Source organism: Nesoenas mayeri (assembly GCF_963082525.1).
Source record: "Nesoenas mayeri genome assembly, chromosome: Z".
Classification (NCBI taxonomy): domain Eukaryota; kingdom Metazoa; phylum Chordata; class Aves; order Columbiformes; family Columbidae; genus Nesoenas; species Nesoenas mayeri.
The window spans coordinates 17,477,855-17,486,163 of NC_137542.1; positions in this window are offsets into that span (position 1 = coordinate 17,477,855).

Consider the following 8,309-nt stretch of genomic DNA (forward strand, 5'->3'; position numbering starts at 1 on the left):
GTTCAATATATTAATCAATTATTTGGATGAGGGAATTGAGTGCACTGTCAGCAAGTTTGCTGATGACACCAAGCTGGGAGGAGTGGCTGACACGCCAGAAGGCTGTGCTGCCATCCAGAGAGACCTGGACAGGCTGGAGAGTTGGGTGGGGAAAAATTTAACAAAATGTAACAAGGGTGAGTGTAGAGTCTTGCATCTGGGCAGGAACAACCCCAGGTTCCAGTATAAACTGGGGAACGACCTGTTAGAGAGCAGTGTAGGGGAAAGGGAGCTGGGAGTCCTGGTGGACAACAGGATGACCATGAGCCAGCACTGTGCCCTTTTGGCCAGGAAGGCCAATGGCATCCTGGAATGTATTAGAAGGGGGGTGGTTAGTAGGTCGAGAGAGGTTCTCCTTCCCCTCTACTCCGCCCTGGTGAGACCACATCTGGAATATTGTGTCCAATTCTGGGCCCCTCAGTTCAAGAAGGACAGGGAACTGCTGGAGAGAGTCCAGCGCAGAGCCATGAGGATGATTCAGGGAGTGGAGCATCTCCCTTATGAGGCAAGGCTGAGGGAGCTGGGTCTCTTTAGCTTGGAGAAGAGGAGAAGACTGAGGGGTGACCTTATTAATGTTTACAAATATGTAAAGGGTGAGTGTCATAAGGATGGAGCCAGGATCTTCTCGGTGACAACCAATGATAGGACAAGGGGTAATGGGTTCAAACTGGAACACAAGTGGTTGCACTTAAATATGAGAAGAAACTTCTTCTCAGTGAGGGTAACACAGCACTGGAACAGGCTGCCCAGGGAGGTTGTGGAGTCTCCTCTGGAGACATTAAAAACCCGCCTGGACACATTCCTGTGTAACCTCATCTGGATGTTCCTGCTCCAGCAGGGGGGTTTGACTGGATGATCTTTTGAGGTCCCTTCCAATCCCTAATATTCTGTGATTCTGTGTGACATGCCACTGTGTGGGGAAACTGTTAAGGTTGTACTGAAATACCAGTTGAGAGGTTAATATCCTTATACACTTAAGCATGTAAATGTGGATCTCAAAGCTTAATTTTCTTATTGTAAAATGGGTGTAAGACTGTATTAAGATAATTTTGAGATGCTTAAATGACCTGCTCTTACTTCAGTATCTGAAATCAGGGTGAAGGGTTATGTATAAGCTACTTATATATAGCTTATGTTAGGCTTAACTTGTTTCAGAGCATTAGGAGACCTTCAGAATTAAACTTGGTGTAGAAAAGAGGGCGGTATGAATTTAAGTATGGTTTTATTTTTAATACAGTTTTACTCATGGGGACAGAGCCTATGTCCAGGCAAAACACAATGCCTAAATATGTTGAGGTACAGGTATAAAACTTCCATCCAAAACACCCAACCCACCTTGATTAGGTTATTTAGCTCTCTTTTAAGAGGAGCTCCATATCACATGCATTGATCAACCCACTTACACAATATTCTACAAAGGAATCAGCTGTAGTTTAAAATCTTATATGGTTTAGAATGTGCGTGCTCAAGCTTTACTTTGACAAGATGTTTGCCTTAAATCTCTTTCCAAACTCTACATTCACATTAATATAATTGCTTCAAATCAATTTGCATTAGTTTTTACATAGGAACATTCAAAAGTTCACATCATTTTTGACAATGAGAAAATGTTAGATTTTTTTTCACCTACTATTCATCGTTTTATACAGAAGATGAATTGAAATAAAAGTTCACACTTGTTTTGTATATAATACAAGTAAAGTTTGAGACTGGTTTCTTTTCACAGCCCAAATACAAAGTGCTCCTCCTGTATTTTATATGAATTTTACTAGACTGTCCATGATCTGTGAAAGCAATTTAATTTATCCCAGTCCATAATACAGATGATACTATAATCATTGTGTCTGTTGCATAATGAACCTTTGAAGTGGTAACTGCTTTAAATCAGGTTCTTGTGACCTGACAGAAAAGGAAGAGGGCTGAAAGTGGAATGTATTGTGGGAAGTTCAAGGTCTCTGTAGAAGGTGAATGGTTGAACAGGAGACTAACTAAAGTGCGGTGTAGTCTGGAAGCCAATGACAATCCATATGTTTTAGCATCTAGTGACCATGAAGGAACTTACAGAATATGTCATGGCTGTTTTTCTTCAAACTAAGATTTTAATAGTTTAAGCAGGAGAAAATAAACAAGCCTTGCCTGAAAATTAGAATCTGCAACTGGAATGTTGAGTAATACTCAGTAAACATTCAACTCTGATGTTAAGTAATAACAGTTCTGCTTATTGAACAAGTCACCCTCTTTCAAGGAAATCTGAAGAAGAGCCAAATAAGCCAGCTTCACATTCTGGTTACATGTTGTAGGTGAAAAGCTACTGCATTGATAGCTCTGGGACTTCTGGAGTCATGCAATCTAATGAAGAGAAAAGCATATCTTTTCTTGTCTAAATAGTTCCAGTGGATAGTATTCACTGCCACTTGGTAAACTGTTGGATCTTAGATTATGAATGTTCCATTTTCTATCTTTTTTCAATTAGCTTAAATTAAAACTGCTGTGGTTTTTATTTGATACGCTACTCGAACAGTGTGTTGCAATAGAGATGCCAATTGGTTTTGGGTCCACTGCAGAACTGAATTTAAATTTTACTGACTAGCCCTAACCCATTTCTCATTACTTGCTTAGGACAGGTGGGTTAAAATCTGCCTGACTCTCTGAAACTGGTACTAGTTTTGAAAGAAAAACCTTCTGTCATTAGTGTCTGTGCTCTGTGCTTCCCTGGGATAATGCAGAACTGAGATATACTCTCTTGTCTTTGCTGGCTGTAGCAGTAGCCCCCATTCAGACAGGAAAGAGTAGCCATTAGGAGAGGGTCAAGGGAGAAAAAGCAGGAGAAATTTGTGTGTGAAGGATAAGAGTAGGGTAGAAGTAGGGACATAAGTGATAGGGATTTCCGTAGCACCTGAATGTGACATTGATGTCACGTTAGACTGTGGGACGAAACAGAATGACGTAAAAGAATAAAGAAAATTTTATTGTGATGGAAAGGTGTCAAGTAAGAAAAATTATAGTGCAGAGTAATAATTTCCTGGTTAAAAGCAGGCAATGTGATCCAGAAATAATGTAGAACAAAAGGTTCTTATGCTTAAGAAGAGCTGGTGAAGACAGACCTCCTCTAAAGCTGAATTAGGGAGGAGGAGCTATGTTCCTGGGTGGGTTGTGGAGAGTGAATTCTGCTCATATTCAGGGACTATATTCAAGGAAAAGATGTACAAATTAGAAACAAAAGGTGATAAAAGTAGTTATTTTTTGAGATCCTACCAAATCCTGAAATCAAAAGAGTTGCTGATGTCATGTAGTTGGAGTTCCCTGTTGGCAACGGCAGAGAATGGGTATTTCGTGTTCCCACATGAAGGCTTTCCCTCTGTCATCCGTACAGCCTGAACAGCATTCTGTGCCTGTGTTGAAACCTTGCAGAGCTATGACTGATGGCCATTTCTTAGGATGACAGATGTCTGAAAAAAACCATGTTGTTGTGGAAAAAACAGGGACATTGTGTAATGCCAGATCTTAAACATCTAATGGTTTTAGGCTTTTTCCGAGTTAAATTGAGAAGGTTTGTTTTTTTTTTTTCCCCTCTCCCCTTTTGGAATTGCCACCTGCCTTGGCAAGACTTTATTTAAAATTCATTGTGTTCTTTCTGGGTTAGAACTGGACAGTTATCTACATATAGATGTGAAGTGGGATTCATACATCCATCTGAACTTTGGACGTCTATTGATACATTTCCTCAGATGATCTCCAGAGAGGAAAATTTAGGGCAGGTGTCTCAAATGAGGGTCAATACTGATCAGACTTAATGGCTAAATTAGATTAAATGAAATCAACTAATATGAAAATAACTGTTCTTACATTGTTAATTGTGTTGTCTTCAGTCTAAAATCAGAGCAAGGGGTGTGCACCTGTCCACCCCCTTTTAAGGTGCTTCAGCTTCACTGACATTAAATGTGGTAAGGATTCTAGTATAAATTATTTGCTAGCAGCTGTCGACATTCTTAACAGCCTGAAACACTGCCTGACCAAGGCTAGTTGTATTAGGGACACCAGTCATAACCAGGGCTAATGCACAATTTTCCTAGAATAACCAGATTTCCAAGAGCACTGTTCTTAAAACAGGCTTTATATAGATTTCAGAGCAACTATCTGTTCTCCACAATAGCAGTTAAATACCTGCACTAATTTTGAATGGATTATAAATCACACAGTGAATAAACAGCAGTTAAAATCTGAGCAGAGGACAGAGGGGACAGAGCCTGTCATCCTAATAAAAAAAGCTAGAAATGAGTTGGTATTAGAGTACAGCTCTTTTCAGAATGTAAATAAAATAGTCTTGCAAATTTTTGAACAGCTGTTTAATGTTCTATCCGATGGTCTTGTAAGCTCCTGCTGTTGAATTTCCTGTGAAATCTGTAATGTTTGTGGACATTCACACTTAATTTTGAAGCCATTCTCCTGTAAATTGTGGGGAGTTTAACACAGAACCTAATACAACTACAGCAATTGTATTTTTCTCTACATAATAAATTGTTGCTATCCAAAAAGGTGTACTATATATTTGGACATGATTGTCTGGCACTTTGAGGGAGATGGTTTACCGATACAGTCCAGCCTGGCAGACTGTCCCTTTTTCAGGCTAAGAAGGAGTTTTGATCCCTTGTTGTTTCCTGACTTGGGCAGGTGGTCAAAGTTTTGGGAGACAGATGCTTTCCATAGGCCACTGTGAAAGAGCCTGAAGTCTTCTTATAAAGATGTTTATATTTTATCAGTTGACTTCATGGGAGCTGCTTATGCTAATATGCTCACTTTCACCTGGATGATTTTCAAACTAGGTTCTTTGATTTTAAACAATGAAACATTGTGAGGGGGAACAGCACCTCTAAGCATTTCTGACATTAAAGTCATACAAATACAAGTGGCATAATGGTTATATTACCTGTCCAGCTACCACATAAAGCTAACTGAATTCTTCAGCATTCAAATTCCCCAAATACTTTATGCTGCTGTGCCAAGACAGCAGGTGGCAGAGATGAGTACATCCTTGGGGGATCTGCTGAGTTCCTCTAGATAGGGCATAAGGGGATGGAGAGGAAGGCAGACCACTTTGCCTGAAAAACCTATGTTTGACCAGCATGTGTGTGCTGGGGGAGTAGGGGGTTTGAGGTTTTCCTTTCCAGTTCTATCTGTTCATTAAGTAATTTATTCTTTGCAGGGGGTAATACAGTTATAATGAGTGAAAGGTGTAATCCACGTTACCTATTTTAGTTGTACAAAACCAACCAACCATCATCAAGAACAACAAACAATAATTATATAAAACCAACAGAGAAATAAAAACTCTGATAACTTTGCTTCAGGGACCCTAGAATGAGCAAGAATGTTACACAATTTCAGAAATAACTGGGAAAACTCCATTCTTCATTGGTATCCATGTAGTGAAAACTCATGTATCTTTAGTCATTTGGTAGTATGGAATAATTTAACTGAATTTTGACTTCTGAAATGTATTTTCCAATCCAGTAAATAATTAGCTACATAGTAAAGTACATTCTTCTTTCAAGGAAGAGAGCCTCTTGGATCAATTTATGTAACAACAGTCAGTATAAAAGTGAGGTGTAGGAGTGCAATGGCCATGTGAAAGTCTTATATTGCAAGATCTCTTCAAAGAAAACATTGATAAGGAGCAGAGTAAAAAAATGCTAGTGGAAGTAATTGCCACTTGCTATGCAACATGAAAAATCTTATTAAAATTGTTTTCTATACAATTCCTTTAGTTGTTAGGAGCATACTCCCTGCCCACTCCTGAAAAGTATTATGAAATGCAATGCACTTTTAAAAAGGTATCCCTGAAGAGATACCTCTTGAGAGAGCTATAATACTGACTAGTAATCCTGGCAAGAAAAAATCTGTATGTGTTGCAATAACATACTGTCTTGTGAATTTGAAGGATTTTGTGAAGAAGATGTTATATATAAATTAATCTTGTCCTGTTCTAAGTTATAATAGCAGCTTTCACTATTTTCACAAGAAGTCTATCTCTTTCATCTGAAACTTTTTGAATTACTAGATTGTGTCCGTAGGATGGACCTGACAGCTCTGCCAATAAATGAAATTTTTTAGCAATTATTAAATCCATTAGACTTTCAAGAACTATCTGTTTACATGCACAGTTTTAACTGTCAGAGTTCTCAACTTCTAGTCACAAGATCTGAATAAATACATTACATTAAAAGAGGATTATTTCTGGTTATTGCAAGACATTTATGCAAAAACTTAAGTCTGAGGTTGGATTTCATTTGGAATAGAAAAACATTCTAACATTCTTTTGTCCAGTTCAAAGCATGCAGCTAAAATGTAACACTGAAATAACAGATTGGGGGCAAATTTTTAGCTGGCATGTGTTGCTGTGACACCGTTGAAGGAGCTGATGATTTCTGCTAAAAGAGTGAGGGGTGTTGGACTCTTCTACTTCTAGTCCAGTACTCTTTCTACCAGAGAGAGTCTGCCTTGTCGTATCTGTGCTGAACCAGAAGCAATGCTGAGTGATAGGTGGAAGACGTGATCTACCACCTGAGTGGATTGTGTTAATCCATAAACTGAGCATGTTTCCAACATGCTATTTCCATCATCTTCTTCCCCCAGCACACACACATGCTATATTTGGTAACTTGCATACTGGCCTAAGGTTGTCATAAATGTGTGGTTCAGGCATCTTGGATGAATGGACTAATTAAATAGTGTTAAAGTTAGGGACCGGTCAAATAACATATCTTTTTATGTTTATATGTACAAGTATTTTTAGTGAGTTTACACAAATAAAAATTACAAAAACCAAAACAAACAAACCACATTCCAATACACTTTTGAGTGAGAAGTTAATAGGTTTAGTATTAGGCTTTGTTAATCCCATTTACTGCTGCAATATAGCTAGGCAAGGTAAAAGTTGTAACAGGCTGACTACAAAAGTGCAGGGACTCAGCTGGTATGTCCAGAGAGTTTACAGTAGGCACATGCCTACAGTTCCTGGACATTTATCCATTGTGTTGTTAATTATTATAATTCAAAATATAGTTTCTCAGAAAATAAGTTTCTTGGATAAATCTAGCTGTAGGCTCTAGTCCCAGCTTTTTCTGGGTGAACACTCAAGTAACATTTAAACTGTCTTGTTCTACCTAAATACTGGCAGCTGCTACTCAAACTGCATGGCAGCATCCTGGGGCAGTAGCCTTGCTGGATCTCACGAGAAGGACTTTGCATCATAACTTCAGCTTTAAATGCCAAATAATCCACCATTATCTATCCAGTGTGCCCACACAGATTCCATTGTGCTTGGTGTGACCTGGCTATCTGACCATACTAATTGGTCACCTGTCACCAGCTATGACTATAGCACCGTAAAGCACTTGTATGGTTTACATGACTCAAGAGGCTTTTGAAGTATCTGGCAACATCTTGTGAAGAAATCAGGAGTTTCCACTGCTGCAATGACACTATCAGGAGTTTCATACCAAGCTGCTCTGCCACTTAACAGGGTTTCTTGCAGTGTCTTATTCTTGCCACCATAAGAACCATGCTGACATTTTTGAGAGGCCTCATGTTTGCTGCCACCAGGTACCTCAGGCACTAGTAAACAATATATCATCAGCAAAAACTTGTTTAGAACAGTTTATCTTAAACAATATTGTTTTAAAAATAAATACAAGAAAACCCTGACATGTCTCAAATCTTTCTGGAGAACTTGGCTTCCAAGGGAGCTGACAATCAGTGACATCAGAGGCAGTTTCATCCCAAAAAGGGTGAAATTTCTGGCATAAAAAGCTAGTGGCGGTTCAAATATTTGAAGTATTTTTAAATGATTTTTCAAGAATTTTCTGTCAAAGTCTCCACTTTCTGTAATGTTTCTGTAAGCCATGGAGGACCTATGGACTTTTCTGTTACAGAGCCTGGATAAAGGTGTCTTTTCAGAAGCTCAGAAGGCCTTGTGGGATGATTCCAGTTTAGAAATATGAAGCTACAGTCACCCTGAAATACCAGTTTCTGGATGCTGGAGAATAAACAGGAACACATTTTATGGTACAAAGCCAGCTGACAAACAAACTGATTATCTGAGCTCAAGTTTGTTTATACTTCAGGCTCTTTGAAAGATCTGTTCAGTCTCTCAACTCAGTAAGTGTCTGATTTGTCAAAGGATAAGATTTTGAAGAAAGCCAGGTGGAGGGGCATCAAAGTCTTTATTTTGTTTGAAAGAAAATGGATTGTTATGTTGCAGCATGAGATAT